Below are 17,499 nucleotides of genomic sequence, written 5' to 3' on the forward strand. Positions count from 1 at the left end.
TGGGTCCTACTACTACAATAACAACTACTACTTGTACTACTAATAATTATAATCATAATGATAATAATAATACTGTAATAAAATACCAGTAATAATAATAATAATACAAGCAACAACAACTATAATAAAACATAACACCTCTAACAATGATGATAATAATAAAAAACTAAGTAACATTAGCAGTGATAACAACAATAGTGATAATAATCGCATAATAATAATAATAATAATAATAATAATAATAATAATAATAATAATGATAATAATAATACCAAAAGGAATACCAATAACAACAAAACTACTTCTAATACGACAACTACTTCTACTACTACTACTACTGCTTCTCCTACCATTAATGCTACTATTACTACTACTACTAATAATAATCATAATACAAAAAATACCAATAATAACAACTAAACTACAACTACTACTTATACTACTTCTAGTACTAATGCTAATACTACTAATACTACTAATACTTTTAGTACTAATGCAAATACTACTACTACTTCTAGTACTAATGATAATACTACAATTAATTCTACTATGGCTTCTCCTACTATTCATACTACTACTAATGCTAATAATAATATCAAAAATAATACCAATAACAACAGAACTACAACTACTACTGATACTACAGCTAATACTACTACTACTACTGCTACTACTAGTGATACTACTACTACTACTAGCGATACTACTACTACTGATACTACTACTACTAGTGATACTACAACTAATACTACTACTACTGCTACTACTAGTGATACTACTACTACTACTAGCGATACTACTACTACTGATACTACTACTACTAGTGATACTACAACTAATACTACTACTACTGCTACTACTAGTGATACTACTACTACTAGCGATACTACTACTACTGATACTACTACTACTACTGCTACTACTATTGCTACTACTGCTACTACTAGTGATACTACTGTGATACTACTACTACTGCTACTACTAGTGGTACTACTACTACTGCTACTACTAGTGATACTACTACTACTGCTACTATTGTAATACTACTACTACTGCTACCACTAGTGATACTACAACTACTGCTACTACTAGTAATACTACTACTACTGCTACTATTGTGATACTACTACTACTGCTACTACTAGTGATACTACTACTACTGCTACTACCACTGATACTACTAGTGATGCTTCTACTACTGCTACTACTACTGATACTACTACTACTGCTACAACTAGTGATACTACTACTACTGCTACTACTAGTGATACTACTACTACTGCTACTACTGTGATACTACTACTACTGCTACTACTGTGATACTACTACTACTGCTACTACTAGTGATACTACTACTACTGCTACTACTGTGATACTACTACTACTACTACTACTGCTACTACTAGTTATACTACTACTACTGCTACTACAACTGATACTACTACTACTACTGCTACTACTAGTGATACTACTACTACTGCTACTACTAGTGATACTACTACTACTGATACTACTACTACTGCTACTACTAGTGATACTACTACTACTGCTACTACTACTGCTACTACTAGTGATACTACTACTACTGCTACTACTAGTGATACTACTACTGCTACTACTAGTGATACTACTGTGATACTACTACTACTGCTACTACTAGTGGTACTACTACTACTGCTACTACTAGTGATACTACTACTACTACTAGCGATACTACTACTACTGATACTACTACTACTAGTGATACTACAACTAATACTACTACTACTGCTACTACTAGTGATACTACTACTACTGATACTACTACTACTGATACTACTATTGCTACTACTGCTACTACTAGTGATACTACTGTGATACTACTACTACTGCTACTACTAGTGATACTACTACTACTACTAGCGATACTACTACTACTGCTACTACTACTACTGCTACTACTAGTGATACTACTGTGATAATACTACTACTGCTACTACTACTACTAGTGATTCTACTACTACTGCTACTACTAGTGATACTACTACTACTACTAGTGATACTACTACTACTGCTACTACCACTGATACTACTACTACTGCTACTACCAGTGATACTACTACTACTGCTACTACTAGTGATACTACTACTACTGCTACTACTACTACTGCTACTACTACTACTACTACTGCTACTACTGTGATACTACTACTACTGCTACTACTAGTGATACTACTACTACTACAACTGATACTACTACTACTGCTACTACTAGTGATACTACTACTACTGCTACTACTAGTGCTACTACTGTGATACTACTACTGCTACTACTAGTGATACTACTACTACTGCTACTACTAGTGATACTACTACTACTGCTACTACTAGTGATACTACTACTACTGCTACTACTAGTGATACTACTGCTACTACTAGTGATACTACTACTTTTGCTACTACTAGTGATACTACTACTACTACCAGTGATACTACAACTAATATTACTGCTACTACTAGTGATGATACTACTAATACTACTATTGCTACTACTGCTACTACTAGTGATACAACTAATACTACTACTGCTATTCCTATTACTAATGCTACTATTACTACTACTACTATAACAACAACTACTACTACTAACAGTAATCAGCCTTTATTCTGCATCCTCACCAGTACTCAGTACTGATTACATCATAAAATGCTGTTTCTGTCTTTTCATCTCAAGTCAAGTAAAAAAATACTGGCACTGGATTTTATTCCAAAATATATTTAACCAGCGTCATTTAACTGAAAAGAAGTAAATAAAAATAAATTACCTGATAATGTAATTATAATCTTGGGCACGTCGTGCAGCTTGGCTGCTGCTCTTTGCCTACAGTTGGAGGATTGTATGCGAGTACACACTCTTTATTTAGATTATGCATGTTTTGTGGTGTGATGACCTGATTATGCTAAGATCACCAACAATCTGTTTCCTGTTGTGGTGGGCTAACCTAATTACGGTACGACTGCTAAAGTTTCTCTGCTCCTGCCTTTTTACTACATATGTGTCACTAGCTTATTGTTACACAAGATGAGTAAAATACACAACAAGATTTATTTAATACCCAAATATACAGCCAAAAAAAGGATTAAACCTCTAAAGTTAATACCTGTGTGCACCAGCTGGTAGCACAACATCATTTAAACACTAAAATCATGTATTAGCTTTTTACAGCACTGTGGAGACATTTTAGCTAAACCCTTTGTTAGATGTTAGTTACACTTATGCCCATATACTGATGTCCATCCATAGTATTATTTTACTTCGCACAGCTTACAAGCTGAGCATGCGGTTCTGAACATTGTTTTGGTGAGTTCTTGTTTATTCAAACTCTTCTCCTCTTTGAAACTTTCTCATGTAGTTTAGCCATCACTACACACACACACACACACACACACACATACTCACACACACTCACCCACACACATACTCAGACTCACACACAGACACACACATACACTCACCCACACACATACTCACACATACTCACCCACACACATACTCAGACTCACATACACACACAGACACACATACTCAGACTCACACACATACTCAGACTCTCTCACACTTATACTCAGACTCACACACACACACACACACACACTCACACACACATATACTCAGATTCACATACACACAGACACACATACTCAGACTCACACACACACATACTCAGACTCTCTCACACATATACTCAGACTCACACACACACATACTCAGACTCACACACACATACTCAGACTCTCTCACACATACTCAGACTCACACACATATACACAGACTCACACACTCATATACACATACACACACACACACATACAGACTCACATACATACACACATACACATACTCAGACTCTCTCACACATACTCAGACTCACACACACACACATACTCAGACTCACACACACATATACACTTCTTGTGTTTAAAAAACTCTTTTAACAAACTAAAGCATTCATATATATACATCGAATAAAAGAAACTATACAATTATATAACATTTTAAAGGATTAAAAAAACCCTTTATTTAAAATTATTTTAAAATCTAAAAAAACAAGACACGTTATAAAAAGTTACAAGTTATAAAAAATATTGTCTGATGTCTAGAAATTACAGTTGTTTATCTTTTTCATTTAATAATATTGAAACATAACTGTATGCATTATTAATCTATAAACGTAATTAAATAAATGTGGTCACATACTAATGGAAAATGCAGGTCAAACTATTGTTACAAATATTTTTATTATAAATTTCAGACAATGTTTACAAAGAAGCAGATGAAATAATAAAGCTGTTTTTTCCCCATGTTTTGCTTATCATTACATGACTGTAAACTAATCAGATTGTGCAGCAGAACAGATTTGTAGATCTTTATGGATAGAACTGAGGTTTGACATCGCTGTATGGTGGCGGAGCGCTTGGTGTAGGCTGTACTGCGCTCGGCATGTACTGCACCGCACTTGGTGTAGCCTGCATTGTACACGGTGTAGCCCGCACTTCAGTTGGCATGTACTGCACTGCACTCTGCGTATACTGCATCGCACTCGGTGGAGCCTGCACTGAACTCTGCGTATACTGCATCATACTCTGTGGAGCCTGCACTGTGTTACTCGTGTACTGATTAGGAACAACGTACACAACCTAAAAAAAAAGGAAAAATCTGTTTTGATTGTACAATTTAAACACACATTTTTACAAAATTTTACATTTGACATACTTTGTGTTTTCTAATGTTTTTAATCTAAATAGGTTTAATTAATAAAAACATAATACATAATAATTACAACAGTGCATATACACTGATCAGACATAACATTAAAACCACCTCCTTGTTTCTACACTCACTGTCCATTTTATCAGCTCTACAGTTCTACAATTACTGACTGTAGTCCATCTGTTTCTCTACATACTTTTTTAACCTACTTTCACCCTGTCCTTTAATGGTCAGGACCCCCACAGGACCACCACAGAGCAGGTATTATTTAGGTGGTGGATCACTCTCAGAACTGCAGTGACACTGACATGGTGGTGGTGTGTTAGTGTGTGTTGTGCTGGTATGAGTGAATCAGACACAGCAGCACTGCTGGAGTTTTTAAATACCATGTCCACTCACTGTCCACTCTATTAGACACTCCTACCTAGTTGGTCCACCTTGTAGATATAAAGTCAGAGACGGTCACTCATCTATTGCTGTTGTTTGAGTCTTCTAGACCTTCATCAGTGGTCACAGGACTCACGGGGTGCTGTTGGCTGGATATTTTTGGTTGGTAAACTATTCTCAGTCCAGCAGGGACAGTGAGGTGTTTAAAAACTCCATCAGGATTGCTGTGTCTGATCCACTCATACCAGCACAACACACACTAACACACCACCACCATGTCAGTGTCACTACAGTGCTGAGAATCATCCACCACCCAAATAACACCTGCTCTGTAGTGGTCCTGTGGGGGTCCTGACCATTGAAGAACAGGGTGAAAGCAGGCTAAAAAAGCATGCAGAGAAACAGATGGACTACAGTCAGTAATTGTAGAACTACAAAGTGCTTCTATATGGTAAGTGGAGCTGATAAAATGGACAGTGAGTGTAGAATCAAGGAGGTGGTTTTAATGTTATGCCTGATCGGTGTATTTGCCTATTCATTACAATTATGGCATTTAGCAGACACTTTTATCCAAAGTGACTTACAATTAGGACTGAACTAATTTCAAACAATTGAGAGTTAAGGGCCTTGCTCAGGGACCCAACAGTGGCAAACGGACAATGGTGGGGCTTTAAACCAGCAACCATCTGATTACTAGTACTAGTAACCACTGCCTATGTCATGTTAATGTTAACAATAATAATAAATTAAAATATAGTGACTGAATTATAATAAAACATTTCTATTATAAGTACAGTAAATTTCTTCAACAAAAACAGTGCTACTGTAGCCAGCCTAAACACACACACACACACACACGCACACGCACACACATAAACACACTTAGGGTACTTTGTAATAGCTCCAACTGGCCTGACTGCATGTATTTGGACTTGTGGGAGGAAACCAGGAGAAAACCTTTGCAGACACAGGGAGAACATGCAAACTCCACACAGAAAGGACCATCAAACACACACTTCTCACTCAGAGGCAACAGTGCTACACACTGCACTACCATGTTTCCTACACATGCTTCCTTCTGACATGTATCCAATCTACAGCTGCTTCTTATCACCTGACAGCGTTGGGATCCCACACAGAGCCAGATTGTGTAAGAACAGTTGTGCAAAATTCCATGTACCCCCAACCCCTCTTCCCCCACAGCCAGTTGTGTTTGAGTGGATGCCGGGCAAAGTCGATGGCTCTGAGATTCAAACTTGCAAGTTCAAACATTCCTTAGTGGTGAGTTAGGGCATTGCTGCACCACTTAAATGCCCATTATTGTTATTATTATTAAATATTTCCATGATTATTCAATATATGGTCTGATCTGAAAGGCAGCTGTAAATGTATGTGTTAAGTCACCACTAAGAAGGTATATAATCTGTATGTACGCTTGCACGCCTGGGTAATTACAGTCTTTAGAAGCAGACAGAAACCAAGAAGACAATAGAAAATCATGCAGTCTGTATTAAGTAAAAAACACCTCACCCTTGTGTTGTTGTTGCTGTTGCACGTGGCTTTGCAAGCAAATGCTGAGATACAGATGGACAGAATAAACTGCAGCAGAGTAAAAACCAGCAGCAGTCCAGTAATTCCCCGGGATAACTGCAGAAAATGGACACCATTAAGAGTTTAAAAGCCAGAGTAACTACAGGTAATCAATGCACACAAACATAAAATAATTAGCTTTTTTGTCTATTTAGTCACACAATGAAAATGAAAGTAAATCTGAGGGCCATTTCATTAATAAAATATGATAACGCTATGTGTTGAGTCCTATTCTGGCAAGGAAGCCATAGTATTGCCAAAGCCTGGCATATACTGGAATGTCACAATAAAGACACCTTTTGACAAAGAAATTGAATCTTTTGCCAGCCTTCAACTGGCACAGCATCAAGCCCCCTTGACCGCTGTAGTGCTGATAAAGAACTCATACACTCACTAAGCACTTTATTAGGTACCTAATAAACCCATCTGGTATGTACATTGATTACTTAATTTATAAGGACTTTACAGGATATTACATTTGGAGTTTAGATGGTGGACCATTATTAGCACTGTAACAACACTAACATGATAATAACATGGTAATGTGTGTGTGTGTGAGTGTGTGTGTGTGTGTGTGTGTTGTAGGAGTGCAGGTGCAGCAGGGATTTTTACTGTTAAAGAATACAGCTGCACAGTTAGAGAATATATCTTTAAAGTTAGAGAATGTTAGAGAATATAGCTGTAAAGTTAGATAATATAGCTGTACAGTTAGAGAATAGAGCTGTACAGTTAGATAACATCGATGTACAGTTAGAGAATAGAGCTGTACAGTTAGATAATATAGCTGTACAGTTAGAGAATGTAGCTGTACAGTTAGAGAATATAACTTTACAGTTAGAGAATAGAGCTGTACAGTTAGATAATATAGCTGTACAGTTAGGGAACAGAGCTGTACAGTTAGATAATATAGCTGAACAGTTAGAGAATAGAGCTGTACAGTTAGAGAATAGAGCTGTACAGTTAGATAATAGAGCTGTACAGTTAGGGAATAGAGCTGTACAGTTAGATAATATAGCTGTACAGTTATCGAACAGAGCTGTACAATTAGATAATATAGCTGTACAGTTAGAGAATACAGCTGTACAGTTAGATAATATAGCTGTACAGTTAGATAATATAGCTGTACAGTAAGAGAATACAGCTGTACAGTTAGATAATATAGCTGTACAGTTAGATAATATAGCTGTACAGTTAGATAATATAGCTGTACAGTTAGAGAATAGAGCTGTACAGTTAGAGAATAGAGCTGTACAGTTAGATAATATAGCTGTACAGTTAGATAATATAGCTGTACAGTTAGAGAATAGAGCTGTACAGTTAGAGAATAGAGCTGTACAGTTAGATAATATAGCTGTACAGTTATCGAACAGAGCTGTACAGTTAGATAATATAGCTGTACAGTTAGAGAATAGAGCTGTACAGTTAGAGAATAGAGCTGTACAGTTAGAGAAGAGACAGTTACGTAGATAATATATCAGTACAGTTAGAGAATAAAGCTGTACAGTTAGATAATATAGCTGCACAGTTAGAGAATATAGCTGTACAGTTAGAGATTATAGTTGTACAGTTAGGGAATATAACTTTACAGTTAGAGAATGTAGCTGTACAGTTAAAGAATGTAGCTGTAGAATTAGAGAATATAGCTGTACAGTTAGAGAATGTAGCTGTACAGTTAAATAGTATAGCTGCACAGTTAAAGAATATAGCTGCACAGTTAGATAATATAGCTGTACAGTTAGAGATTATAGCTGTACGATTAGAGAATATAACTTTACAGTTAGAGAATGTAGCTGTACAGTTAGAGAATATATCTGTACAGTTAGAGAACATAGCTGTACAATTAGAGAATATAGCTGTACAGTTAAATAATGTAGCTGTACAGTTAGATAATATAGCTGTACAGTACAGTTAGAGAATATAGCTGTACAGTTAGAGATTGTAGCTGTACACTTAGAGAATGTAGCTGTACAGTTGGAGAATATAGCTGTACAGTTAGAGAATATAGCTGTACAGTTAGAGAATACATCTTTAGAGTTGGAGAATACAGCTGTACAGTTAGATAATATAGCTGTACTGTAAATAATATAACTGTAATTAGAGAATATAGCTGTACAGTTAGATACTATAGCAGTACAGTTAGAGAGTATAGCTGTAGTTAGAGAATATAGATGTACAGTTAGATAATATAGCTGTACTGTTAAAGAATATAACTGTAATTAGAGAATATAGCTGTACAGTTATATAATATAGCTGTACTGTTAAAGAATATAACTGTAATTAGAGAATATAGCTGTACAGTTAGATACTATAGCAGTACAGTTAGATACTATAGCTGTACAGTTAGAGAGTATAGCTGTAGTTAGAGAATATAGATGTACAGTTAGAGAATATATGTGTACAGTTAGAAAATACATCTGTAGAGTTAGATAATATAGCTGTTCAGTTAGAGAATATATTTGTACAGTTAGAGAATTAATCTGTAGAGTTAGATAATATAGCTGTACAGTTAGAGAATATAGATGTGCAGTTAGAGAATATAGCTGTACAGTTATATAATATAGCTGTACTGTTAAAGAATATAACTGTAATTAGAGAATATGGCTGTACAGTTAGAGAATATAGTTGTACAGTTATATAATATAGCTGTACTGTTAAAGAATATAACTGTAATTAGAGAATATGGCTGTACAGTTAGAGAATATAGATGTACAGTTAGATAATATAGCTGTACTGTTAAAGAATATAACTGTAATTAGAGAATATAGCTGTACAGTTAGAGAATATATTTGTACAGTTAGAAAATACATCTGTAGAGTTAGATAATAGCTGTACAGTTAGAGAATATATTTGTACAGTTAGAGAATTCATCTGTAGAGTTAGATAATATAGCTGTACAGTTAGAGAATATAGCTTTACAGTAAGAGAATATAGTTGTACAGTTAGAGAATATAGATGTGCAGTTAGAGAATATAGCTGTACAGTTAGAGAATATGGCTGTACAGTTAGAGAATATAGTTGTACAGTTATATAATATAGCTGTACAGTTAGATAATATAGCTGTACAGTTAGAGAAAATAGTTGTACAGTTAGAGAATACAGCTGTACAGTTAGAGAGTACAGCTGTACAGTTAGATAATATAGCTGCACAGTTAGAGAATATAGTTGTATAGTTAGAGAATACAGCTGTATAGTTAGATAATATAGCTGTACAGTTAGATAATACAGCTGTAGAGTTATAGAGTACAACTGTACAGTTAGATAATATATCTGTGCAGTTAGAGAATATAGTTTTATAGTTATATTATACAGCTGTAGAGTTAGAGAATACAGCTTTACAGTTAGAGAATATAGTTGTACAGTTAGAAAATATAGCTGTACAGTTAGAGAATCTAGCTGTAGAGTCAGATAATATAGCTGTATAGTTAGAGAATATATCTGTACAGTTAGAGAATGTAGTTTTACAGTTGGAGAATATAGCTGTACAGTTAGAGAATATAGTTTTACAGTTAGAAAATATAGCTGTACAGTTAGAGAGTACAGCTGTACAGTTAGATAATATAGTTGTACAGTTAGAGAATATAGCTGTAAAGTTCAAGAATATAGCTGTAGAGTTAGAGAGTACAGCTGTACAGTTAGATAATACAGATGTACAGTTAGAGAATATAGCGGTACAGTTAGAGAATATAGTTTTACAGTTAGAAAATATAGCTGTACAGTTAGAGAATATAGCTGTACAGTTAGAGAGTACAGCTGTACAGTTAGATAATATAGTTGTACAGTTAGAGAATATAGCTGTAAAGTTCAAGAATATAGCTGTAGAGTTAGAGAGTACAGCTGTACAGTTAGATAATACAGATGTACAGTTAGAGAATATAGCGGTACAGTTAGAGAGTACAGATTTACAGTAAGATAATATACCTGTACAGTTAGAGAATATAGATGTACAGTTAGAGAATATAGCTGTATAGTTACATAATCTAGTTTTACATTTAGAGAATATAGCTGTACAGTTAGAAAATATAGCTGTACAGTTAGAGAATCTAGCTGTAGAGTCAGATAATATAGTTGTATAGTTAGAGAATATATCTGTACAGTTAGAGAATGTAGTTTTACAGTTGGAGAATATAGCTGTACAGTTAGAGAATATAGTTTTACAGTTAGAAAATATAGCTGTACAGTTAGAGAATATAGCTGTACAGTTAGAGAGTACAGCTGTACAGTTAGATAATATAGTTGTACAGTTAGAGAATATAGCTGTAAAGTTCAAGAATATAGCTGTAGAGTTAGAGAGTACAGCTGTACAGTTAGATAATACAGATGTACAGTTAGAGAATATAGCGGTACAGTTAGAGAATATAGTTTTACAGTTAGAAAATATAGCTGTAGAGTTAGAGAGTACAACTGTACAGTTAGATAATATATCTGTGCAGTTAGAGAATATAGTTTTATAGTTATATAATACAGCTGTAGAGTTAGAGAATACAGCTGTACAGTTAGAGAATATAGTTGTACAGTTAGAGAATATAGTTGTACAATTAGAGAGTACAGCTGTACAGTTAGAGAATAGATCTGTAGTTAGAGAGTACAGCTGTACAGTTAGATAATATATCTGTACATTTAGATAATATAGCTGTGGAGTTAGAATATATAGCTGTACAGTTAGAGAATATAGCTGTAGAGTTAGAATATATAGCTGTACAGTTAGAGAATATAGCTGTAGAGTTAGAATATATAGCTGTACAGTTAGAGAATACAGCTGTAGAGTTAGAAAATATAGCTGTACAGTTAGAGAATATAGCTGTAGAGTTAGAATATATAGCTGTACAGTTAGATAATATAGCTGTAGAGTTAGAATATATAGCTGTACAGTTAGAGAATACAGCTGTAGAGTTAGAATATATAGCTGTACAGTTAGAGAATATAGCTGTTCAGTTAGATAATATAGCTGTTCAGTTAGAGAATATAGCTGTACAGTTAGAGAATATAGCTGTACAGTTATATAATACAGCTGTAGAGTTAGATAATATAGCTGTACAGTTAGAAAATACAGTTGTAGAGTTAGATAATATAGCTGTACAGTTAGAGAATATAGCTGTAGAGTTAGAGAATATAGCTGTACAGTTAGAGAATATAGTTGTACAGTTAGATAATATAGCTGTACAGTTAGAGAATACAGCTGGACAGTTAGAGAATACATCTGTAGAGTTTGAGAATATAACTGTAATTAGAGAATATAGCTGTACTTTTAGAGAATATAACTGTAATTAGAGAATATAGCTGTACAGTTAGATACTATAGCAGTACAGTTAGATACTACAGCTGTACAGTTAGAGAGTATAGCTGTAGTTAGAAAATATAGATGTACAGTTAGAGAATATATTTGTACAGTTAGAAAATACATCTGTAGAGTTAGATAATATAGTTGTAGAGTTAGATAATATAGCTGTACAGTTAGATAATATATCTGTACAGTTAGAGAATATAGCTGTACAGTTAGAGAATATAGCTGTACAGTTAGAGAATATATTTGTACAGTTTGAGAATATAGATGTGCAGTTAGAAAATATAGCTGTACAGTTAGAGAATATAGCTTTACAGTTAGAGAATATAGTTGTACAGTTAGATAATATAGCTGTATACAGTTAGAGAGTACAACTGTACAGTTAGATAATATAGCTGTACAGTTAGAGAATATACTGTAGTTGTACAGTTAGAGAATACAGCTGTATAGTTAGAGAATACAGCTATAGAGATAGAGAATACATCTGTATAGTTAGATAATATAGCTGCACAGTTAGAAAATATAGCTGTACAGTTAGAGAATCTAACTGTAGAGTCAGATAATATAGCTGTATAGTTAGAGAATATAGCTGTACAGTTAGAGAATATAGTTTTACAGGTCGAGAATACAGCTGTTCAGTTAGACAATATAGCTGTACAGTTAGATAATAGAGCTGTACCGTTAGAGAATATAGTTTTACAGTTAGAGAATATAGCTGTACAGTTAGAGAGTACAGCTGTACAGTTAGAGAATATAGCTGTACAGTTAGAGAGTACAGCTGTACAGTTAGATAATATAGTTGTACAGTTGGAGAATATAGCTTTACAGTTCGAGAATATAGCTGTAGAGTTAGAGAGTACAGCTTTACAGTTAGATAATACAGATGTACAGTTAGAAAATATAGCGGTACTGTTAGAGAGTACAGATGTACAGTTAGATAATGTAGCTGTACAGTTAGAGAATATAGATGTACAGTTAGAGAATATAGCTGTACAGTTAGATAATATAGTTGTACAGTTAGAGAATATGGCTGTACAGTTAGATAATACAGCTGTAGAGTTTGAGAGTACAGCTGTACAGTTAGATAATATATCTGTACAGTTAGAGAATATAGTTGTATAGTTAGAGAATACAGCTGTACAGTTAGAGAATATAGCTGTTCAGTTAGAGAATATAGCTGTACAGTTAGATAATATAGTTGTACAGTTAGAATACAGCTGTAGAGTTTGAGAGTACAGCTGTACAGTTAGATAATATATCTGTACAGTTAGAGAATATAGTTGTATAGTTAGAGATTACAGCTGTACAGTTAGAGAATATAGCTGTACAGTTAGAGAGTACAGCTGTACAGTTAGATAATATAGTTGTACAGTTGGAGAATATAGCTTTACAGTTCGAGAATATAGCTGTAGAGTTAGAGAGTACAGCTTTACAGTTAGATAATACAGATGTACAGTTAGAAAATATAGCGGTACTGTTAGAGAGTACAGATGTACAGTTAGATAATATAGCTGTACAGTTAGAGAATATAGATGTACAGTTAGAGAATATAGCTGTACAGTTAGATAATATAGTTGTACAGTTAGAGAATATGGCTGTACAGTTAGATAATACAGCTGTAGAGTTTGAGAGTACAGCTGTACAGTTAGATAATATATCTGTACAGTTAGAGAATATAGTTGTATAGTTAGAGAATACAGCTGTACAGTTAGAGAATATAGTTGTACATTTAGAGAATATAGTTGTAGTTAGAGAATACAGCTGTACAGTTAGAGAATATAGCTGTACAGTTAGAAAATATAGTTGTACAGTTAGAGATTATAGCTGTACAGTTAGAGAATTTAGTTGTACAGTTAGATAATATAGTTGTACAGTTAGAGAGTACAGCTGTACAGTTAGATATTATATCTGTACAGTTAGAGATTATAGTTGTACAGTTAGAGAATACAGTTGTATAGTTAGATAATATAGCTATTCAGTGAGATAGTATAGCTAATCTATCTTTAGTTTTTTTTATTAGTGGATGCTTTTGATAACGATGCTGTTGGCTTTATAATTTTGGTTGAAGTGCTACCCTCCTCCCAGCACAGAGGTGTTTACAATCCCAACAACACTGGAGCATTGGTGTTAATTATCAAAAGAGCTTTGACTGAAATTTAAGTTAGCAATCAGATACTAACCTGAGAAAGTTCACAATGATAACATTCATAATCATTATAGCAATAACAGTGAACATTAAAAGCCATATCCATGGAGAGCAGAATCAGGGCTATAGGTGAAACAACAGCACTGATAATGTTCATTGTCATTGAACCTTTAACCTAATAAAAAGAAGAAAAAAAGATGAAAACAGAGCAAACAGTTACAAATAAAATGGTAACAACAAGCATCATTAAATCAGTATTAAGACTTTTCTCTTACAGCTTTTATAATTCAGCTCAGGGTTTATGGTTCCATTTGGCTCCTTGTCGCAAGGCGCTAATCACCCTGCCCCAACTCTAATAACTTAAGAATTTTCTTAGCAAATTTAGATGCAGCTGTGGAATTTTCTAAAATCAGGGGTGAGAAAAGGGCCAAGATGTAAGGTACCAGAGAATAAATATATTTTGTAAATAGTTGAGTAGAGCCTCTTTAAGTTCAAGCAAAAAGTCTGGACAGGAAAACAATAGCGCCTGACAGCACACAGAGCTGAATAAAGTATTTTTATTCCTTTCTTTGAAGCAATGTGTTACATTACGGGGCACTTTAGGAGCCAATCAGATTTCAGATGGGGAAATCTAATTTTACATATAAATTAAATATGATTTATTTATCTTAGGTCATGTCTACATACCAAGCAGGTGGAATTGTTGTTTGCTGCTGCAACTGACACAGCACCAGTACTTATATACTGTAAAAAGAATATTACATTAATGAATCAATTAATCAGTTATTTTTGTGAACTGTAATTTTATTACTTGTATTATAATGTTTAAATAGGACAGGAAATGAGATTATAAATGCAGTTTAAAGAAGACTTACAATCAATGATCCCCAGATGGTAATTCCAGTATATGCAATGAATGACATTCCTTGGATGGACAAAACGGTGCCAATCAGCAGGATTACGAACCCAGTCATGATCTGGACAGTCTGTTAAGAAAGAGACATGAAGTGTGAAAAACACCCAGTGTGACTATGAACCACCTATATTTCTCATGTTTTATCATGTTCCACCTGGAACTGCAATAACACATTTAAAAGCTTAAAATTCTTTATATTGTTCAAAACAAAAACTGTAATATTTTAAGTTCTATTAGCTGTGAATATATAGGGTGGTTCTGTTCACATGGGCATTGACAAGACTGAGACATTGGGAACTCAGGAATTCAGCCGTTGGCTTGATGACTTTTGAAATGGTATGCTTATTTATTTAGTTATTATTTATCTATTTCTTTTCATGACTCCTCAGTCACCATTGTTAAATATCCTGCAGTTCATTTCTTCCACCCTCACAAACTACGTATATAATTAATTGCATTTTTATATCATAACATTTTATAATAACAAAAGTAACATTTACAAGTATACCTGCTTATTGTAATAATTACACATTAGCATGGCTATGTTTAGTGCAGCAAATTAATTTAGAATTGTAAATAATCTAAATACCAAACCTACATTAAATTGTTTTAATATTTTGTACAGCATTACAGTGAGCAAAGAGTATTCAAATCCAAAGTTTACATATACACAAATCACATGTAATATTTTGGTGTCCACATACATTTGGCCATGTAATGTATCTTACCCCCAGTACTTTGGGCTCTCTTTGTACAAACTTTGTTAGAAGAGGCCCTTGGTTTTGAGGAGCTGGTGCAGGGCTCATCGGTATGAAGCCCTGGGTCATGTTAGAAACAGGTACAGCGGTTGCCATCCTAAACAGTTGCTGTTGACCTGTAAGGAAATAATAATAATAATAATAATAATAATAAAAATATAATAATTATAATAATAAAAATATAATAATAATAATAATAATAATATAATAATTTAATAAAAATAATATAATAATAAAATAACAATTATAATAATTATAAGCATAATAATAATAATAATAATAATGAAAAGAAAATAATAATAATTTAATTACTATTCAATTTTTACACTGAACCTACACCTCATGCATAATTATTAGTTACCAGTTATTCATTTTATGTAAATTACAAGAAATACTCAGTTCTAGTTTTTCTGTTTGCTTTTATTTTGCTTTGTATTGTTAATTATCTGTTGTATTATGCTACTGGGGCTTTAATTTCCTTTGGGATCAATACAGTATCTATATATAATCTATCTATAATAATAATAATTATAGCAATAATAATAATAAAAACAAAAATTAAAAATAAGAAAATAAAAGAACATTACCTGATAATACTCTTGTTTTCTTGGCTTTGTCCTGCGTTGCTTCGGTACCTTTACTTCCTGAAAGCCATATAGCTGTTTGCTTAAACACTGTCCCTACATAAACTGAAAATAATTTTGTGGGTTGACCTGATTGTGGTAAGAGAACATCAAGCCTTTCCTTCTTGGTCTTTTAACTTATTTAGGTTTATATTTTTGTCACATCATTTAAACAAAACAATAACTAAACTAACAATTCCAAACAAACATTACTACTGTTATTGTTAACGTTTATTTTTAATAATATTATTATAAATATTATGTCTGTGAAATTGCTAACCACTACACAGAGTAAAAATAAAGCATCAGGTGTAATAAATCAAATATATAAAGAAAATTTAATTCTATTTTAATTATACATAGAATTCAATAAAGAAAGAAAATGCTCTTTACTGTTTCAGTATGACTGTGCCACTGTGCACAAAGTAAACTCTACAAAGACATGAAGAAAAGCTCAGTTTAAAGATCAACATCAGTGTCCAGCCATACAAATGCTCTATTGACTTAATGGGCACAAATTCCCACAGACATACCTAAAAGCCTCATGAGAAGCCTTCTCAAATATGTGGCTGTTGGTTATTTTAGGTAGCCAAATACTTTTGGTCATATGTCCCAAGGGGGTTTTCCAGGACCTGTCCTAGATTTTAGGACCTGTTCTTATATCGTCATCTGGTTAAATTTGTGTCAAATAATGTGACAAATCAGATTATTGCTCTGTATTGTGGTGTGGTACATAATGTTTTGATTTGTGGTATACTTTGTACGCTGTGTTGTTATAGTGCTGTATTATTAATGTTAATATTATTAAAAGTATGTATTTTTTATTGCCACCACTGCTTACCTGGTAAACAGGAAATTAATACCAGTATTCTAGTAGAGTGGAGGCTAAGATGTGACCCATATGTGTTGTGTGTTTTTCTTTTACTGATATACAGTTAATAATTGTTTAAAGTATAAAGTTATGTTTGTTATTACCTAAGTTTTCATTGTTTTCTCCTTATTTATTTACGCTATTTTTTTAAAAATTATTTGATATGTTATGGTACAT

The sequence above is a fragment of the Trichomycterus rosablanca genome, chromosome 6, assembly GCF_030014385.1.
Source record: "Trichomycterus rosablanca isolate fTriRos1 chromosome 6, fTriRos1.hap1, whole genome shotgun sequence".
Classification (NCBI taxonomy): Eukaryota; Metazoa; Chordata; class Actinopteri; order Siluriformes; family Trichomycteridae; genus Trichomycterus; species Trichomycterus rosablanca.